Here is a 20,418-nt window from a genome sequence, read left to right as displayed (position 1 = left end):
AGTAAGCGGCACTACTCTGACAAAACCCACGGATAAGATTTTTCTACCACAAATTTACTACCACGTGAATCGAAATACTAAGGACCCCACACACCAGATGTAACGTTCGGCCACTGAGCCAACTGGCCGAATGATTAGAGCAAGTAAAGGATAGAAGAGGAATAGGTGGAATGAACAGTGGGAAAGATCGAGTGTACCATGAAAAAACCCACGGATACAATCTTGTCCATTACAAACTTACTTGGCCCACCAGAGGAAGCGCTCTACCACTGAGCCACTGCTCCCAATGATTGAACCAAGTCAATGATAATAGAAGAATTGGTGGAATGAAATGTGGGAGGAAGCGGGAGTACTCTGACAAAACCGACAGATACAATCTTGTCCACCAAATACTTGTTAGACGGGTATCGAAACAATAAGGACACCACGCACCAGATGAAGCGTTCTACCACTGAGCCATCGTGCCGATTGATTGAAGGATTTGAATGATAGTAGAGGAATTGTTTGAATGACACTTGGGAAGAAGCGTGAGTACACTGAGAAAAACCACGAATACGATCTTGTCCACAACAAACTTACTTGACCGGGGATGGAAACAATAAGAACCCCACGCACTAGAGGAAGCACTCCACCACATAGCCACCGCTCCCAGTGATTAAAGCAAGTAAATGATAATAGAAGAAATGGTGGAATGAAATGTGAGAGGAAGTCAAATTACCCTGACAAAACCGAAGGATGCGATCTTGCCACCACAAGACTTACTTTTCCCGCCAGAGGAAGCGCTCTACCACTGAGCAACTGCGCCGAATGATTGAACCAATTGAATGATTATAGATGAACTGGTGAAATGAAAAGGTGGAAGAATCAGGAGTACACTGAGAAAAAGCACGGATGCAATCTTGTCACTTACAAACTTAATTGGCCATCCAGAAGAAGCGCTCTACCATTGAGGCTAATGATTGAACCAAGTCAGTAAGAATAGAAGAATTAGTGGAATTAAATGTGGGAGGAAACGCGAGTACTCTGACAAAACTCACGGATACGATTTTCTCCACCACACAACTTACTTGGTCTACCAGAGGAAGCGCTCTACCAGTGAGCCACTGCGCCCAATGATTAAAGTAAGTAAACGATAATTGAGGAATTGATGGAATGAAGAGTCCGAAGAATCAAGAGTTCTCTGACAAAACCCACGGATACGATCCTGTTCACTAAAAATATATTTTGCCCACCAGATAAAGCGCTCTACCTACTGCAACCAGTGATTGAACCAAGTCAATGATAATATAAGAATTGGTGGAAGGAATGTGGGAGTAAGCGGCACTACTCTGACAAAACCCACGGATAAGATTTTTCTACCACAAATTTACTACCACGGGAATGGAAACACTAAGGACCGCCCGCACCAGAAGTAACGTTCTACCACTGAGCCACCGCGCCGAACGATTAGAGCAAGTAAAAGAAAGAAGAGTGTAACGATCTGAAAACCGATCGTTTCAAATTTTATTTGTTTTGGTTTACATTTTGATTATTGATTGTTTTATTTTATTCTGAATACTTGTTCATTTAATTTTAAGCTTATTGTTATTAATTTTAATACGTTACTATTAATTTACAAAACAAATTTTATTAAAATGAGTCGATAAATTATAGTTTTCTGGGATACTAAATGAATCACTGGGCAGAAAGTGCTTTAAATTCTGTATACATGCATTTTTATCTTTTTTTATCGGTTGATGGATATACACTGAATGTCTACAAAACCAGTGAAAGTTAATAAATGTAAGAAACGAATTAATTTGACGTTTTTTAAACAATTTGAGGTGTTGTCTAAGTTTAATACCATATTGTATTGACAATCATATTCTTTTGTGCTGCAAATTGATATATATGGTAGGATGTGTTCAAGAAATATCAATCAATATAATATGAATTGCTAAGGGCCTAACCCCGCCTACTTCCTTATCCCAGATGATTCCGAATGCTAAATTATTAAGTTATATTTTGTATGAAATAACTATAGTATTAAATAATATTGAGTTTCTTGAATTTAGAAAGCTAATATTACAGCCTATGTTCAAACTACGAGATGGATGTTACGGATGTTTTATATGTATTCTTAGCTATTGTGTATAAAGCTTCGCAGTCATGTGGAAATACGTCGTTGTCTTGAAATAATATATGTACTGGCTGTAGGAAGTAAAAGGGTGCTAAGAAACTGGTGTATTCTATAATCCGGATCGTTTAAAAGCAGACAGCTGTAATATGGCTCTTGTATCCTGGTAATTGAAATAAGCATTAAAATTTTTGGAACTGAGATTTGGAATCCGTATTATTATTGTTTGATTGTTAAATGCTGTGAATCTACTTCCACTCATGATATCCGGACCTGCTTGACTGGTGCTACTTGTAATGGAAGTCCGAAATACAAATAATATAAAAGTTAAGGTTTTTCGTATGACCACGAATGGTTATTACTATAGAAAGAAAATGAGAAGCACTAGTGAGGGTGTTTAGAAAATAAATTTTAACAGTCACAGAAAATGGCGACCGTGTTACCGGACTTTGAAGACACATGTCGTTACTGGTCGCAGATCCAGAGTCAGAATATAACGACAATGATCTGAAAAGATATCAGCGTTGAGGATAGTGGATACCAGAGGAAAAAAATTTTTGAGAAGATTTTGGGACTTCGGATGTAGGCGGAACATTATTGAATAATATGGTAAGGAAGAATAAAGGCGATAAAACTGAAAAAAGCAGAGACAATTTAATGTATCTGTGTTGTGACGGTGTGGAAGTAACTGGACAGGATACTGATAACAGTATAATGTGTAATACTTGCCGCAATTATTTTTATCTGTCCAGTGAAAAAGTAGAATCAACCAAGTTAGAAGAATTATTAAACACTTGGTGTTGTAGTCGATGTACCTGTAAAGATAATCAGTCAATAATAGAGGATGAGGCTTTTGAAGAAGAAGAAGAAGTTGCTGAAAGTAGTAATTTAGGATCTGAATCAATTTTGACAAAGCTGTGGCAGGAGATGAAGCGTTTGAATAGAAATTTTAAGGATGAGATGACTCGTATGACTCAAAATTTGGACAAGAAATTCGAGAATCAGAATAAGAATTTTGAACTTCATTGGCAGAAGTTGGAAGAGCGGATGAATAAAAGGATGACTGAGACTGAACAGAAACTTACTAACTGCAAACAAGAATTGAAGGAGGATTTGAGAACTGAGGTACCAACTGTCGATATCCGTTTGAACCAACTGAGTGAAGAAGTGAGTGGACAAAAGGATCAATCTTGTGACGGATTAATAGAACCTATTCTGACGAACACTGCTCAATGGTCAATAAAGTTATTTGAAGATATGACAATATATGGTGAAAGTACGGATGTTAAAACTGTATCATGTATAAGTACGAAAACATCAAATGGACTAGTCGAAAGACCTTATAAGAAGACAAAACAATCTAAAGAACAATGCACCATACAACAGTTGGAGAAAAGAAGTAATATGATAATATGTAAAAATAGGAGCTGGAGGAAAAGAAAGAAGAAAATAAAAGAAAACGAGAGAAGAAGCAGAAAAAGAAAAAAAGACACTGACAGAAATCATCATCAGAAATCGGAAGCGTAGAAAGAGGAAAAGAAGAAAACTCAGAAATCAAAAGAAGATACGAAAGAAGTTCAAAGAAGAGACAAGAAAGTACAAGCGAATAAAAGGGAAAAATCCAGATGAAAGAAGACAGTGCAAAAATCGGAAAAGGAAAGTAAAGAAGTCACATGAAAACAGTATGCGGAAATATAACAGAAAGAAGTCAAAGCAATTAAAAGGAAGACAATGTACGGGGAAGAAACGAAATAAATTGAAAGGTGACGTAAGATATCGAAAAATATAAGAGCTTGTATAAAGTGAATTCTGTTATTAATGTTACTGTTTTTAAAATTTTGTTTAGTTGTAATTTCTATTAGTTTATTCAGTGTTGAGAAAAAATAAATGTAAGATAACTATGAATAACAGAACGTGAAAGTTTTATGTTGGTCTTTAAAGATCATAAAATTTTTTCCGGTGAAGCCGGGGAATTGTAACGATCTGAAAACCGATCGTTTCAAATTTTATTTGTTTTGGTTCACATTTTGATTATTGATTGTTTTATTTTATTCTAAATACTTGTTCATTTAATTTTAAGCTTATTGTTATTAATTTTAATACGTTACTATTAATTTACAAAACAAATTCTATTAAAATGAGTCGATAAATTATAGTTTTCTGGGATACTAAATGAATCACTGGGCGGAAAGTGCTTTAAATTCTGTATACATGCATTTTTATCTTTTTTTTATCGATTGATGGATATACACTGAATGTCTACGAAACCAGTGAAAGTTAATAAATGTAACAAACGAATTAATTTGACGTTTTTTAAACAATTTGAGGTGTTGTCTAAGTTTAATACCATATTGTATTGACAATCATATTCTTTTGTGCTGCAAATTGATAAATATGGTAAGATGTGTTCAAGAAATATCAATCAATATAATATGAATTGCTAAGAGCCTAACCCCGCCTACTTCCTTATCCCAGATGATTCCCAATGCTAAATTATTAAGTTATATTTTGTATGAAATAACTATAGTATTAAATAATATTGAGTTTCTTGAATTTAGAAAGCTAATATTACAGCCTATGTTCAAACTACGAGATGGATGTTACGGATGTTTTATATGTATTCTTAGCCATTGTGTATAAAGCTTCGCAGTCATGTGGAAATACGTCGTTGTCTTGAAATAATATATGTACTGGCTGTAGGAAGTAAAAGGGTGCTAAGAAACTGGTGTATTCTATAATCTGGATCGTTTAAAAGCAGACAGCTGTAATATGGCTCTTGTATCCTGGTAATTGAAATAAGCATTAAAATTTTTGGAACTGAGATTTGGAATCCGTATTATTATTGTTTGATTGTTAAATGCTGTGAATCTACTTCCACTCATGATATCCGGACCTGCTTGACTGGTGCTACTTGTAATGGAAGTCCGAAATACAAATAATATAAAAGTTAAGGTTTTTCGTATGACCACGAATGGTTATTACTATAGAAAGAAAATGAGAAGCACTAGTGAGGGTGTTTAGAAAATAAATCTTAACAGTCACAGAAAATGGCGACCTTGTTACCGGACTTTGAAGACACATGTCGTTATTGGTCGCAGATCCAGAGTCAGAATATAACGACAATGATCTGAAAAGATATCAGCGTTGAGGATAGTGGATACCAGAGGAAAAAAAGATTTTGAGAAGATTTTGGGACTTCGGATGTAGGCGGAACATTATTGAATAATATGGTAAGGAAGAATAAAGGTGATAAAACTGAAAAAAGCAGAGACAATTTAATGTATCTGTGTTGTGACGGTGTGGAAGTAACTGGACAGGATACTGATAACAGTATAGTGTGTAATACTTGCCGCAATTATTTTCATCTGTCCAGTGAAAAAGTAGAATCAACCAAGTTAGAAGAATTATTAAACACTTGGTGTTGTAGTCGATGTACCTGTAAAGATAATCAGTCAATAATAGAGGATGAGGCTTTTGAAGAAGAAGAAGAAGTTGCTGAAAGTAGTAATTTAGGATCTGAATCAATTTTGACAAAGCTGTGGCAGGAGATGAAGCGTATGAATAGAAATTTTAAGGATGAGATGACTCGTATGACTCAAAATTTGGACAAGAAATTCGAGAATCAGAATAAGAATTTTGAACTTCATTGGCAGAAGTTGGAAGAGCGGATGAATAAAAGGATGACTGAGACTGAACAGAAACTTACTAACTGCAAACAAGAATTGAAGGAGGATTTGAGAACTGAGGTACCAACTGTCGATATCCGTTTGAACCAACTGAGTGAAGAAGTGAGTGGACAAAAGGATCAATCTTGTGACGGATTAATAGAACCTATTCTGACGAACACTGCTCAATGGTCAATAAAGTTATTTGAAGATATGACAATATATGGTGAAAGTACGGATGTTAAAACTGTATCATGTATAAGTACGAAAACATCAAATGGACTAGTCGAAAGACCTTATAAGAAGACAAAACAATCTAAAGAACAATGCACCATACAACAGTTGGAGAAAAGAAGTAATATGATAATATGTAAAAATAGGAGCTGGAGGAAAAGAAAGAAGAAAATAAAAGAAAACGAGAGAAGAAGCAGAAAAAGAAAAAAAGACACTGACAGAAATCATCATCAGAAATCGGAAGCGTAGAAAGAGGAAAAGAAGAAAACTCAGAAATCAAAAGAAGATACGAAAGAAGTTCAAAGAAGAGACAAGAAAGTACAAGCGAATAAAAGGGAAAAATCCAGATGAAAGAAGACAGTGCAAAAATCGGAAAAGGAAAGTAAAGAAGTCACATGAAAACAGTATGCGGAAATATAACAGAAAGAAGTCAAAGCAATTAAAAGGAAGACAATGTACGGGGAAGAAACGAAATAAATTGAAAGGTGACGTAAGATATCGAAAAATATAAGAGCTTGTATAAAGTGAATTCTGTTATTAATGTTACTGTTTTTAAAATTTTGTTTAGTTGTAATTTCTATTAGTTTATTCAGTGTTGAGAAAAAATAAATGTAAGATAACTATGAATAACAGAACGTGAAAGTTTTATGTTGGTCTTTAAAGATCATAAAATTTTTTCCGGTGAAGCCGGGGAATTGTAACGATCTGAAAACCGATCGTTTCAAATTTTATTTGTTTTGGTTCACATTTTGATTATTGATTGTTTTATTTTATTCTAAATACTTGTTCATTTAATTTTAAGCTTATTGTTATTAATTTTAATACGTTACTATTAATTTACAAAACAAATTCTATTAAAATGAGTCGATAAATTATAGTTTTCTGGGATACTAAATGAATCACTGGGCGGAAAGTGCTTTAAATTCTGTATACATGCATTTTTATCTTTTTTTTATCGATTGATGGATATACACTGAATGTCTACGAAACCAGTGAAAGTTAATAAATGTAACAAACGAATTAATTTGACGTTTTTTAAACAATTTGAGGTGTTGTCTAAGTTTAATACCATATTGTATTGACAATCATATTCTTTTGTGCTGCAAATTGATAAATATGGTAAGATGTGTTCAAGAAATATCAATCAATATAATATGAATTGCTAAGAGCCTAACCCCGCCTACTTCCTTATCCCAGATGATTCCCAATGCTAAATTATTAAGTTATATTTTGTATGAAATAACTATAGTATTAAATAATATTGAGTTTCTTGAATTTAGAAAGCTAATATTACAGCCTATGTTCAAACTACGAGATGGATGTTACGGATGTTTTATATGTATTCTTAGCCATTGTGTATAAAGCTTCGCAGTCATGTGGAAATACGTCGTTGTCTTGAAATAATATATGTACTGGCTGTAGGAAGTAAAAGGGTGCTAAGAAACTGGTGTATTCTATAATCTGGATCGTTTAAAAGCAGACAGCTGTAATATGGCTCTTGTATCCTGGTAATTGAAATAAGCATTAAAATTTTTGGAACTGAGATTTGGAATCCGTATTATTATTGTTTGATTGTTAAATGCTGTGAATCTACTTCCACTCATGATATCCGGACCTGCTTGACTGGTGCTACTTGTAATGGAAGTCCGAAATACAAATAATATAAAAGTTAAGGTTTTTCGTATGACCACGAATGGTTATTACTATAGAAAGAAAATGAGAAGCACTAGTGAGGGTGTTTAGAAAATAAATTTTAACAGTCACAGAAAATGGCGACCTTGTTACCGGACTTTGAAGACACATGTCGTTATTGGTCGCAGATCCAGAGTCAGAATATAACGACAATGATCTGAAAAGATATCAGCGTTGAGGATAGTGGATACCAGAGGAAAAAAAGATTTTGAGAAGATTTTGGGACTTCGGATGTAGGCGGAACATTATTGAATAATATGGTAAGGAAGAATAAAGGTGATAAAACTGAAAAAAGCAGAGACAATTTAATGTATCTGTGTTGTGACGGTGTGGAAGTAACTGGACAGGATACTGATAACAGTATAGTGTGTAATACTTGCCGCAATTATTTTCATCTGTCCAGTGGAAAAGTAGAATCAACCAAGTTAGAAGAATTATTAAACACTTGGTGTTGTAGTCGATGTACCTGTAAAGATAATCAGTCAATAATAGAGGATGAGGCTTTTAAAAAGAAGAAGAAGTTGCTGAAAGTAGTAATTTAGGATCTGAATCAATTTTGACAAAGCTGTGGCAGGAGATGAAGCGTATGAATAGAAATTTTAAGGATGAGATGACTCGTATGACTCAAAATTTGGACAAGAAATTCGAGAATCAGAATAAGAATTTTGAACTTCATTGGCAGAAGTTGGAAGAGCGGATGAATAAAAGGATGACTGAGACTGAACAGAAACTTACTAACTGCAAACAAGAATTGGAGGATTTGAGAACTGAGGTATCAACTGTCGATATCCGTTTGAACCAACTGAGTGAAGAAGTGAGTGGACAAAAGGATCAATCTTGTGACGGATTAATAGAACCTATTCTGACGAACACTGCTCAATGGTCAATAAAGGTATTTGAAGATATGACAATATATGGTGGAAGTACGGATGTTATAACTGTATCATGTATAAGTACGAAAACATCAAATGGACTAGTCGAAAGACCTTATAAGAAGACAAAACAATCTAAAGAACAATGCACCATACAACAGTTGGAGAAAAGAAGTAATATGATAATATGTAAAAATAGGAGCTGGAGGAAAAGAAAGAGGAAAATAAAAGAAAACGAGAGAAGAAGCAGAAAAAGAAAAAAGACACTGACAGAAATCATCATCAGAAATCGGAAGCGTAGAAAGAGGAAAAGAAGAAAACTCAGAAATCAAAAGAAGACACGAAAGAAGTTCAAAGAAGAGACAAGAAAGTACAAGCGAATAAAAGGGAAAAATCCAGATGAAAGAAGACAGTGGAAACATCGGAAAAGGAAAGTAAAGAAGTCACATGAAAACAGTATGCGGAAATATAACAGAAAGAAGTCAAAGCAATTAAAAGGAAGACAATGTACGGGGAAGAAACGAAATAAATTGAAAGGTGACGTAAGATATCGAAAAATATAAGAGCTTGTATAAAGTGAATTCTGTTATTAATGTTACTGTTTTTAAAATTTTGTTTAGTTGTAATTTCTATTAGTTTATTCAGTGTTGAGAAAAAAATAAATGTAAGATAACTATGAATAACAGAACGTGAAAATTTTATGTTGGTCTTTAAAGATCATAAATTTTTTTCCGGTGAAGACGGGGAATTGTAACGATCTGAAAACCGATCGTTTCAAATTTTATTTGTTTTGGTTCACATTTTGATTATTGATTGTTTTATTTTATTCTAAATACTTGTTCATTTAATTTTAAGCTTATTGTTATTAATTTTAATACGTTACTATTAATTTACAAAACAAATTTTATTAAAATGAGTCGATAAATTATAGTTTTCTGGGATACTAAATGAATCACTGGGCGGAAACTGCTTTAAATTCTGTATACATGCATTTTTATCTTTTTTTTATCGATTGATGGATATACACAGAATGTCTACGAAACCAGTGAAAGTTAATAAATGTAACAAACGAATTAATTTGACGTTTTTTAAACAATTTAAGGTGTTGTCTAAGTTTAATACCATATTGTATTGACAATCATATTCTTTTGTGCTGCAAATTGATATATATGGTAAGATGTGTTCAAGAAATATCAATCAGTATAATATGAATTGCTAAGAGCCTAACCCCGCCTACTTCCTTATCCCAGATGATTCCCAATGCTAAATTATTAAGTTATATTTTGTATGAAATAACTATAGTATTAAATAATATTGAGTTTCTTGAATTTAGAAAGCTAATATTACAGCCTATGTTCAAACTACGAGATGGATGTTACGGATGTTTTATATGTATTCTTAGCCATTGTGTATAAAGCTTCGCAGTCATGTGGAAATACGTCGTTGTCTTGAAATAATATATGTACTGGCTGTAGGAAGTAAAAGGGTGCTAAGAAACTGGTGTACTCTATAATCCGGATCGTTTAAAAGCAGACAGCTGTAATATGGCTCTTGTATCCTGGTAATTGAAATAAGCATTAAAATTTTTGGAACTGAGATTTGGAATCTGTATAACTATGGTTATGGCTAAGTTCGTTAAATGCAGTGAATCTGCTTCCACGCATGATATCCGGACCTATTCTACTAGTGCTACTCGTAATGGAAGTCCGAAATAGAAATTGTCTAAAAGTTAAAGTTTTCTTAGGGTAACGAATGGTTGTTCCTATAGAAAGAAAATGGGTAGTACGGATGCAATCTTGTCCATTACAAACTTACTTGGCCCACCAGAGGAAGCGCTCTACCACTGAGCCACTGCTCCCAATGATTGAACCAAGTCAATGATAATAGAAGAATTGGAGGAATGAAATATGGGAGGAACCGAGAGTACCCTGACAAAACCCACGAATACAATCTTGTGTACCAAACAACTTACTTGGAGCACCAGAGGAAGCGCTCTACTACTGAGCCACTGCGCCCAATGATTGAACTAAGTCAATGATAATAGAAGAATAAGTGGAATGAAATATGGGAGGAACCGGGAGTACTCTGATAAAACCCACAAATACAATCTTGTGTACCAAAATACTTACTTGGCCCACCAGAGGAAGCGCTCTACCACTGAGCCACTGCTCCCAATGATTGAATCAAGTCAATGATAATAGAAAAATTGGTGGGAGAAAGCGTGAGTACTCTGACAAAACCGACAGATACAATCTTGTCCACCAAAAACTTGTTAGACGGGTATCGAAACATTAAGGACCCCACGCACCAGATGAAGCGTTCTACCACTGAGCCATAGTGCCAAATGATTGAAAGATTTCAATGATAATAGAGAAATTGGTTGAATGAATTTTCCGAAGAAGCGGGAGTACACTGAGAAAAACGACGAATACGATCTTGTCCACAACAAACTTACTTGACCGGGGATCGAAACAATAAGGACCCAACGCACCAGAGGAAGCGCTACATCACTTAGCCACCGCTCCGAATGATTAAAGCTAGTAAATGATAATAGAATAATTGGTAGAATGAAATGTGGGAGGATTTCAGAGTACCCTGGCAAAACCGCCGGATGCGATCTTGTCCATCACAAACTTAGTTGGCCCAAAAGAGGAAGCGCTCTAGTACTGAGCCACTGCGACTAATGATTGAACCAAGTCAATGATAATAGAAGAATTAGTGGAATGAAATGTGCAAGAAAGCGGGAGTACTCTGACAAAAACCCAGGAATGAGATCTTGTCCAGCACAAAACTTACTTGGCCCGCCAGAGGAAGGGCTCTACCTCTGAGCCACTGCGTCCAATGGTTGAACCAAATGAATGATAAAGATGAACTGGTGGAATGAAAAGTGGGAAGAAGCAAAAGTACACTGAGGAAGAACCACGGATACAATCGTGTCACTTACATACTTACTTGGCCAACCAGAGGAAGCGAACTACCACTGAGAGCAATGACTGAACCAAGTCAGTGATAATAGAAGAATTAGTGGAATGAAATGTGGGAAAAAACGCGAGTACTCTGAAAAAACTCACGGATACGATCTGGTCCACCAAACAACATACTTGGCCCACCAGTGGAAGCGCTCTACCACAGAGCCACCGAACCCAATCATTAAGATATGTCAATGTAAATAGAGAAATTGATGGAATGAAGAGTGGGAAGAATCGGAAGTAGCTTGAGTAAACCCACGGATACGATCCTGTCCACTACAAATATATTTAGCCCACCAGATAAAGTGTTCTACCACTGAGCCACTGCACCCAGTGATTGAACAAAGTCAATGTTAATAGAAGAATTAGTGAAATCAAATGTAGGATTAGGCGGCACTACTCTGAAAAAACCCACGGATAAGATTTTTCTACCACAAATTTACAACCACGGGAATCGAAACAGTAAGGACCGCACGCACCAGAAGTAACGTTCTACAACTGAGCCACCGTGACGAATGATTAAAGCAAGTAAATGATAATAGAGGAATTAGTGGAATTAACAGTGGGAAGGATTGGGGGTACCATGACAAAACGCACAGATACAATCTTGTCCATTACAAGCTTACTTGACCCACGAGAGGAAGCGCTCTACCACTAAGCCACTGCGCCCAATGATTGAACCAATCGAATGATTAAAGATGAACTGCTGGAATGAAAAGTGGGAAGAAGCAGGAGTACAGTGAGAAAAACCAAGGATAAAATCTTGTCACTTACAAACTTACTTGGCCAACCAGAAGAAGCGCTCTACCACTGAGCCCAATGATTGAACCAAGTCAGTTAAAATAGAAAAATTCGTGGAATAAAATGTGGGAGGAAACGCGAGTACTCTGACAAAACTGCCGAACACGATCTTGTCCACCACACAACGTACTTGGCCTACCAGAGGAAGCGCTGTACCACTGAGCCACTGCGCCCAATGACTAAAGTAAGTAAATGATAATAAAGAAATTGGTGGAATGAAAAGTGGGAAGAAGCAGGAGTACACTGAGAAAACCCACGGGTACGATCTTGTCATTTACAAACTTACTTGGCCTACCAGAGGAAGCGCTCTACCACTGAGCCACTGCGCCCAATGATTAAAGCAAGTCAATCGTAATAGAAGAATTTGGTGGAATGAAATGCGGGACAAATCGCGAGTACCCTGGCAAACTCCACGGATACGATTTTGTCCACCACAAAAGTACCTGGCCCACCAGTGGAAGCGCTCTACCACAGAGCCACCCGGCCCAATGATTAAGATAGGTCAATGATAATAGAGGAATTGATGGAATGAAGAGTGGGAAGAATCGGGAGTAGCCTAAGTACACCCACGGATACGATCCTGTCCACTACAAATATATTTTGCCCACCAGATAAAGCGCTCTACCACTGAGCCACTGCGCCCAGTGATTGAACGAAGTCAATGATAGTAGAAGATTTGGTAAAATGAAATGTGGGATTAAGCGGAACTACTCTGACAAAACCCACGGATAAGATTTTTCTACCACAAATTTACTACCACGGGAATCGAAACACTAAGGACCCCACGCACCAGATGTAAAGTTCTACCACTGAACCACCGCGCAGAATGATTAGAGCAAGTATATGATAATAGAGGAATTGGTGGAGTGAACAGTTGGAAGGATCGCGAGTGCCATAAAAAAACCCACGGATACAATCTTGTCCATTACAAAGTTACTTCGCCCACCAGAGGAAGCGCTCTGCCACTGAGCCACTGCGCCCAATCATTGAACCAAGTCAATGATAATAGAAGAATTGGTGGAATGAAATATGGGATGAACCGTGAGTACTCTGACAAAACCCACGAATACGATCTTGTGTACCAAAAAACTTACTTGGCCCACCAGATTAAGCGCTCTACCACTGAGCCACTGCCCCTAATGATTGAACCAAGTCAATGATAATAGAAGTATTGGTGGAATGAAATGTGGCAGAAAGCGGGAGTACTCTGAAAAAACCGACAGATACAATCTTGTCCACCAAATACTTGTTAGACGGTTATCGAAACAATAAGGACACCACGCACCAGATGAAGCGTTCTACCACTGAGCCATCGTGCCAAATGATTGAACGATTTGAATGATAGTAGAGGAATTGGTTGAATGACACTTGGGAAGAAGCGTGAGTACACTGAGAAAAACCACGAATACGATCTTGTCCACAACAAACTTACTTGACCGGGGATCGAAACAATAAGGACCCCACGCACCAGAGGAAGCACTCCACCACATAGCCACCGCTCCCAAAGATTAAAGAAAGTAAATGAAAATAGAAGAATTGGTGGAATGAAATGTGGGAGGAAGTAAGATTACCCTGAGAAAACCGACGGATGCAATCTTGCCACCACAAGACTTACTTTTCCCGCCAGAGGAATCGCTCTACCACTGAGCGACTGCGCCGAATGATTGAACCAATTGAATGATTATAGATGAACTGGTGAAATGAAAAGGTGGAAGAATCAGGAGTACACTGAGAAAAAGCACGGATGCAATCTTGTCACTTACAAACTTAATTGGCCATCCAGAAGAAGCGCTCTACCATTGAGGCTAATGATTGAAGCAAGTCAGTGAGAATAGAAGAATTAGTGGAATTAAATGTGGGATGAAACGCGAGTACTCTGACAAAACTGCCGAACACGATCTTGTCCACCACACAACGTACTTGGCCTACCAGAGGAAGCGCTGTACCACTGAGCCACTGCGCCCAATGACTAAAGTAAGTAAATGATAATAAAGAAATTGGTGGAATGAAAAGTGGGAAGAAGCAGGAGTACACTGAGAAAACCCACGGGTACGATCTTGTCATTTACAAACTTACTTGGCCTACCAGAGGAAGCGCTCTACCACTGAGCCACTGCGCCCAATGATTAAAGCAAGTCAATGGTAATAGAAGAATTTGGTGGAATGAAATGCGGGACAAATCGCGAGTACCCTGGCAAACTCCACGGATACGATTTTGTCCACCACAAAAGTACCTGGCCCACCAGTGGAAGCGCTCTACCACAGAGCCACCCGGCCCAATGATTAAGATAGGTCAATGATAATAGAGGAATTGATGGAATGAAGAGTGGGAAGAATCGGGAGTAGCCTAAGTAAACCCACGGATACGATCCTGTCCACTACAAATATATTTTGCCCACCAGATAAAGCGCTCTACCACTGAGCCACTGCGCCCAGTGATTGAACGAAGTCAATGATAGTAGAAGATTTGGTAAAATGAAATGTGGGATTAAGCGGAACTACTCTGACAAAACCCACGGATAAGATTTTTCTACCACAAATTTACTACCACGGGAATCGAAACACTAAGGACCCCACGCACCAGATGTAAAGTTCTACCACTGAACCACCGCGCAGAATGATTAGAGCAAGTATATGATAATAGAGGAATTGGTGGAGTGAACAGTTGGAAGGATCGCGAGTGCCATGAAAAAACCCACGGATACAATCTTGTCCATTACAAAGTTACTTCGCCCACCAGAGGAAGCGCTCTACCACTGAGCCACTGCGCCCAATCATTGAACCAAGTCAATGATAATAGAAGAATTGGTGGAATGAAATATGGGATGAACCGTGAGTACTCTGACAAAACCCACGAATACGATCTTGTGTACCAAAAAACTTACTTGGCCCACCAGATTAAGCGCTCTACCACTGAGCCACTGCCCCTAATGATTGAACCAAGTCAATGATAATAGAAGTATTGGTGGAATGAAATGTGGCAGAAAGCGGGAGTACTCTGAAAAAACCGACAGATACAATCTTGTCCACCAAATACTTGTTAGACGAGTATCGAAACAATAAGGACACCACGCACCAGATGAAGCGTTCTACCACTGAGCCATCGTGCCAAATGATTGAACGATTTGAATGATAGTAGAGGAATTGGTTGAATGACACTTGGGAAGAAGCGTGAGTACACTGAGAAAAACCACGAATACGATCTTATCCACAACAAACTTACTTCACCGGGGATCGAAACAATAAGGACCCCACGCACCAGAGGAAGCACTCCACCACATAGCCACCGCTCCCAAAGATTAAAGAAAGTAAATGAAAATAGAAGAATTGGTGGAATGAAATGTGGGAGGAAGTAAGATTACCCTGAGAAAACCGACGGATGCAATCTTGCCACCACAAGACTTATTTTTCCCGCCAGAGGAATCGCTCTACCACTGAGCGACTGCGCCGAATGATTGAACCAATTGAATGATTATAGATGAACTGGTGAAATGAAAAGGTGGAAGAATCAGGAGTACACTGAGAAAAAGCACGGATGCAATCTTGTCACTTACAAACTTAATTGGCCATCCAGAAGAAGCGCTCTACCATTGAGGCTAATGATTGAAGCAAGTCAGTGAGAATAGAAGAATTAGTGGAATTAAATGTGGGATGAAACGCGAGTACTCTGACAAAACTCACGGATACGATCTTCTCCACCACACAACTTGCTTGGTCTACCAGAGGAAGCTCTCTACCACTGAGCCACTGCGTCCAATGTAGGAACCAATTGAATGATTATAGATGAACTGGTGGAATGAAAAGTGGGAAGAAGCAGGAGTACTCTGATAAAAACCACGGATACGATCTTGTCGCTTACAAACTTGTTTGGGCAGCCAGAAGAAGCGCTCTACCACTGAGCCACTGCGCCGAATGATTGAACCAAGTAAGTGATAATAGAAGAATTAGTGGAATGAAATGTGGGAGGAAGCCCGAGTAGTCTAACAAAACTAACAGATACGATCTTGTCCACCACAGAAATTACTTGGCCCACCAGACGAAGCGCCCTACCACTGAGCCACTGCTCCCACAGATTAAAGTAAATCAACGATAATAGAGGAATTGTGGAATGAAGAGTGTGAAGAAGCCCGAGAAACATGAGAAAACCAACGAGTACTATTTTGTCCACCACAATCTTACTTGACCCACCGGAGGAAGCGCTCTACAACTGAGCCACCGCTCCCAATGATTAAATCAAGTAAATGAAAATAGAGGAATTGGTGGAATGAAGAGTTGGAAGAATCGGGGTTACCATTAGACAACCCACGGATACAATCTTGTCCATTACAAACGTACTTGGCCCACCAGAGTTAGCGCTCTAACACTGAGCCACTGCTCCCAACGATTGAACCAAGTCAATGATAATAGAAGAATTGGTGGAATGAAATGTGGGAGAAAGCGTGAGTACTCTGACAAAACCGACAGATACAATCTTGTCCACCAAAAACTTGTTGTTCGGGTATCCAAACAATAAGGACCCCACGCATCAGATGAAGCGTTCTACCACTGAGCGATCGTGGCAAATGATTGAAGGATTTCAATGATAAAAGAAGAATTGGTTGAATGAAACTTGGGAAGAAGCGGGAGTACACCGAGAAAAACCACGAATACGATCTTGTCCACAACAAACATACTTTACCGAGGATCGAAACAATATGGACCCCATGCACCAGAGGATGCGCTCCACCACTTAGGCACCGCTCCCAATGATTAAAGAAGGTAAATGAGAATAGAAGAATTGGTGGAATGAAATGTGGGATGAAGACAGAGTACCCTGACAAAACAAACGGATGCGATTTTGTCCATCACAAACTTACTTGGCCCAAAAGAGGAAATTCTCTAGTACTGAGCCACTGCGACCAATGATTGAACCAAGTCAATGATAATAGAAGATTTGGTGGAATGAGATATGCGAGAAAACGGGAGTACTCTGAAAAAATCCACGGATGAAATCTTGTCCACCTCAATACTTACTTTGCCCGCCAGAGGAAGGGCTCTACTACTGAGCCACTGCGCCCAATGATTGAACCAATTGAATGATTATAGATGAATTGCTGGAATGAAAAGTGGGAAGATGCAGGAGTACAGTGAGAAAAACCACGGATAAAATCTTGTCACTTACAAACTTGCTTGGCCAACCAGAGGAAGCACTCTACCACTGAGAACAATTATTGAACCAAGTCAGTGATAATAGAAGAATTAAGGGAATAAAATATGGGAGGAAACGCGAGTACTCTGACAAAAATTAAGAATACGATCTTGTCAACCACACAACGTACTTTTCCTACCAGAGGAAGCGCTGTACCGTAGAGCCACTGCGCCCAATGACTTAAGTAAGTAAACGATAATAAAGGAATTGGTGGAATGAAAAGTGGGACAAATCGCGAGTACCCTGGCAAACTCCACGGATACGGTTTTGTCCACCACAAAAATACCTGGCCCACCAGTGGAAGCGCTCTACCACAGATCCACCGAACCCAATCATTAAGATAGTTCAATGTAAATAGAGGAATTGATGGAATGAAGATTGGGAAGAATCGGAAGTAGCTTGAGTAAACCCACGGATACGATCCTGTCCACTACAAATATATTTTGCCCACCAGATAAAGTGCTCTACCACTGAGCCACTGCACCCAGTGATTGAACAAAGTCAATGTTAATAGAAGAATTAGTGAAATCAAATGTAGGAGTAGGCGGCACTACTCTGAAAAAACCCACGGATAAGATTTTTCTACAAGAAATTTACAACCACGGGAATCGAAGCAGTAAGGACCGCACGCACCAGAAGTAACGTTCTACAACTGAGCCACCGTGACGAATGATTAAAGCAAGTAAATGATAATAGAGGAATTAGTGGAATTAACAGTGGGAAGGATTGGGGGTACCATGACAAAACGCACGGATACAATCTTGTCTTTTACAAGCTTACTTGACCCACCAGAGGAAGCGCTCTACCACTAAGCCACTGCGCCCAATGATTGAACCAATCGAATGATTAAAGATGAACTGCTGGAATGAAAAGTGGGAAGAAGCAGGAGTACAGTGAGAAAAACCAAGGATAAAATCTTGTCACTTACAAACTTACTTGGCCAACCAGAAGAAGCGCTCTACCACTGAGCCCAATGATATAACCAAGTCAGTGAAAATAGAAAAATTCGTGGAATAAAATGTGGGAGGAAACGCGAGTACTCTGACAAAACTGCCGAACACGATCTTGTCCAGCACACAAAGTACTTGGCCTACCAGAGGAAGCGCTGTAGCACGGAGCCACTGCACCCAATGACTAAAGTAAGTAAATGATAATAAAGGAATTGGTGGAATGAAAAGTGCGAAGAAGCAGGAGTACACTGAGAAAACCCACGGGTACGATCTTGTCATTTACAAACTTACTTGGCCTACCAGAGGAAGCGTTCTACCACTGAGCCACTGCGCCCAATGATTAAAGCAAGTCAATGGTAATAGAAGAATTGGTGGAATAAAATGCGGGACAAATCGCGAGTACCCTGGCAAACTCCACGGATACGATTTTGTCCACCACAAAAGTACCTGGCCCACCAGTGGAAGCGCTCTACCACAGAGCCACCCCGCCCAATGATTAAGATAGGTCAATGATAATAGAGGAATTGATGGAATGTAGAGTGGGAAGAATCGTGAGTAGCCTAAGTAAACCCACGGATACGATCCTGTCCACTACAAATATATTTTGCCCACCAGATAAAGCGCTCTACCACTGAGCCACTGCGCCCAGTGATTGAACCAAGTCAATGATAGTAGAAGATTAAGTAAAATGAATTGTGGGATTAAGCGGAACTACTCTGACAAAACCCACGGATAAAATTTTTCTACCACAAATTTACTACCACAGGAATCGAAACACTAAGGACCCCACGCACCAGATGTAAAGTTCTACCACAGAACCACCGCGCAGAATGATTAGAGCAAGGATATGATAATAGAGGAATTGGTAGAGTGAACAGTTGAAAGGATCGCGAGTGCCATGACAAAACCCACGGATACAATCTTGTCCATTACAAACTTACTTCGCCCACCAGAGGAAGCGCTCTACCACTGAGCCACCGCGCCCAATCATTGAACCAATTCAATGATAATAGAAGAATTGGTGGAATGAAATATGGGAGGAACCGTGAGTACTCTGAAAAAACCCACGAATACGATCTTGTGTACCAAACAACTTACTTGGCTCACCAGAGGAAGCGCTCTACCACTAAGCCACTGCTCCCAACGAGTGAACCAAGTCAATGATAATAGAAGAATTGGTGGAATGAAATGTGGGAGAAAGCGTGAGTGCTCTGACAAAACCGACAGATACAATCTTGTCCACCAAAAACTTGTTAGACGGGTATCGAAACAATAAGGACCCCACGCATCAGGTGAAGCGTTCTACCACTGAGCGATCGTGGCAAATGATTGAAGGATTTCAATGTTAAAAGAAGAATTGGTTGAATGAAACTTGGGAAGAAGCGTGAGTACACTGAGAAAAACCACGAATACGATCTTGTCCACAACAAACATACTTTACCGGGGATCGAAACAATATGGACCCCATGCACCAGAGGATGCGCTCCACCACTTAGCCACCGCTCCCAATGATTAAAGCAAGTAAATGAGAATAGAAGAATTGGTGGAATGAAATGTGGGATGAAGACAGAGTACCCTGACAAAACAAACGGATGCGATTTTGACCATCACAAACTTACTTGGCCCAAAAGAGGAAGTTCTCTAGTACTGAGCCACTGCGACCAATGATTGAACCAAGTCAATGATAATAGAAGATTTGGTGGAATGAAATATGCGAGAAAACGGGAGTACTCTGAAAAAATCCACGTATGTGATCTTGTCCACCACAATACTTACTTTGCCCGCCAGAGGAAGGGCTCTACTACTGAGCCACTGCGCCCAATGATTGAACCAATTGAATGATTATAGATGAACTGCTGGAATGAAAAGTGCTAAGATGCAGGAGTACAGTGAGAAAAACCACGGATAAAATCTTGTCACTTACAAACTTAC

The sequence above is a fragment of the Thermobia domestica genome, chromosome 6 (genome assembly GCF_964235325.1).
Source record: "Thermobia domestica chromosome 6, izTheDome1.hap1.1, whole genome shotgun sequence".
Classification (NCBI taxonomy): Eukaryota; Metazoa; Arthropoda; class Insecta; order Zygentoma; family Lepismatidae; genus Thermobia; species Thermobia domestica.
This window is presented reverse-complemented; position numbering follows the sequence as displayed.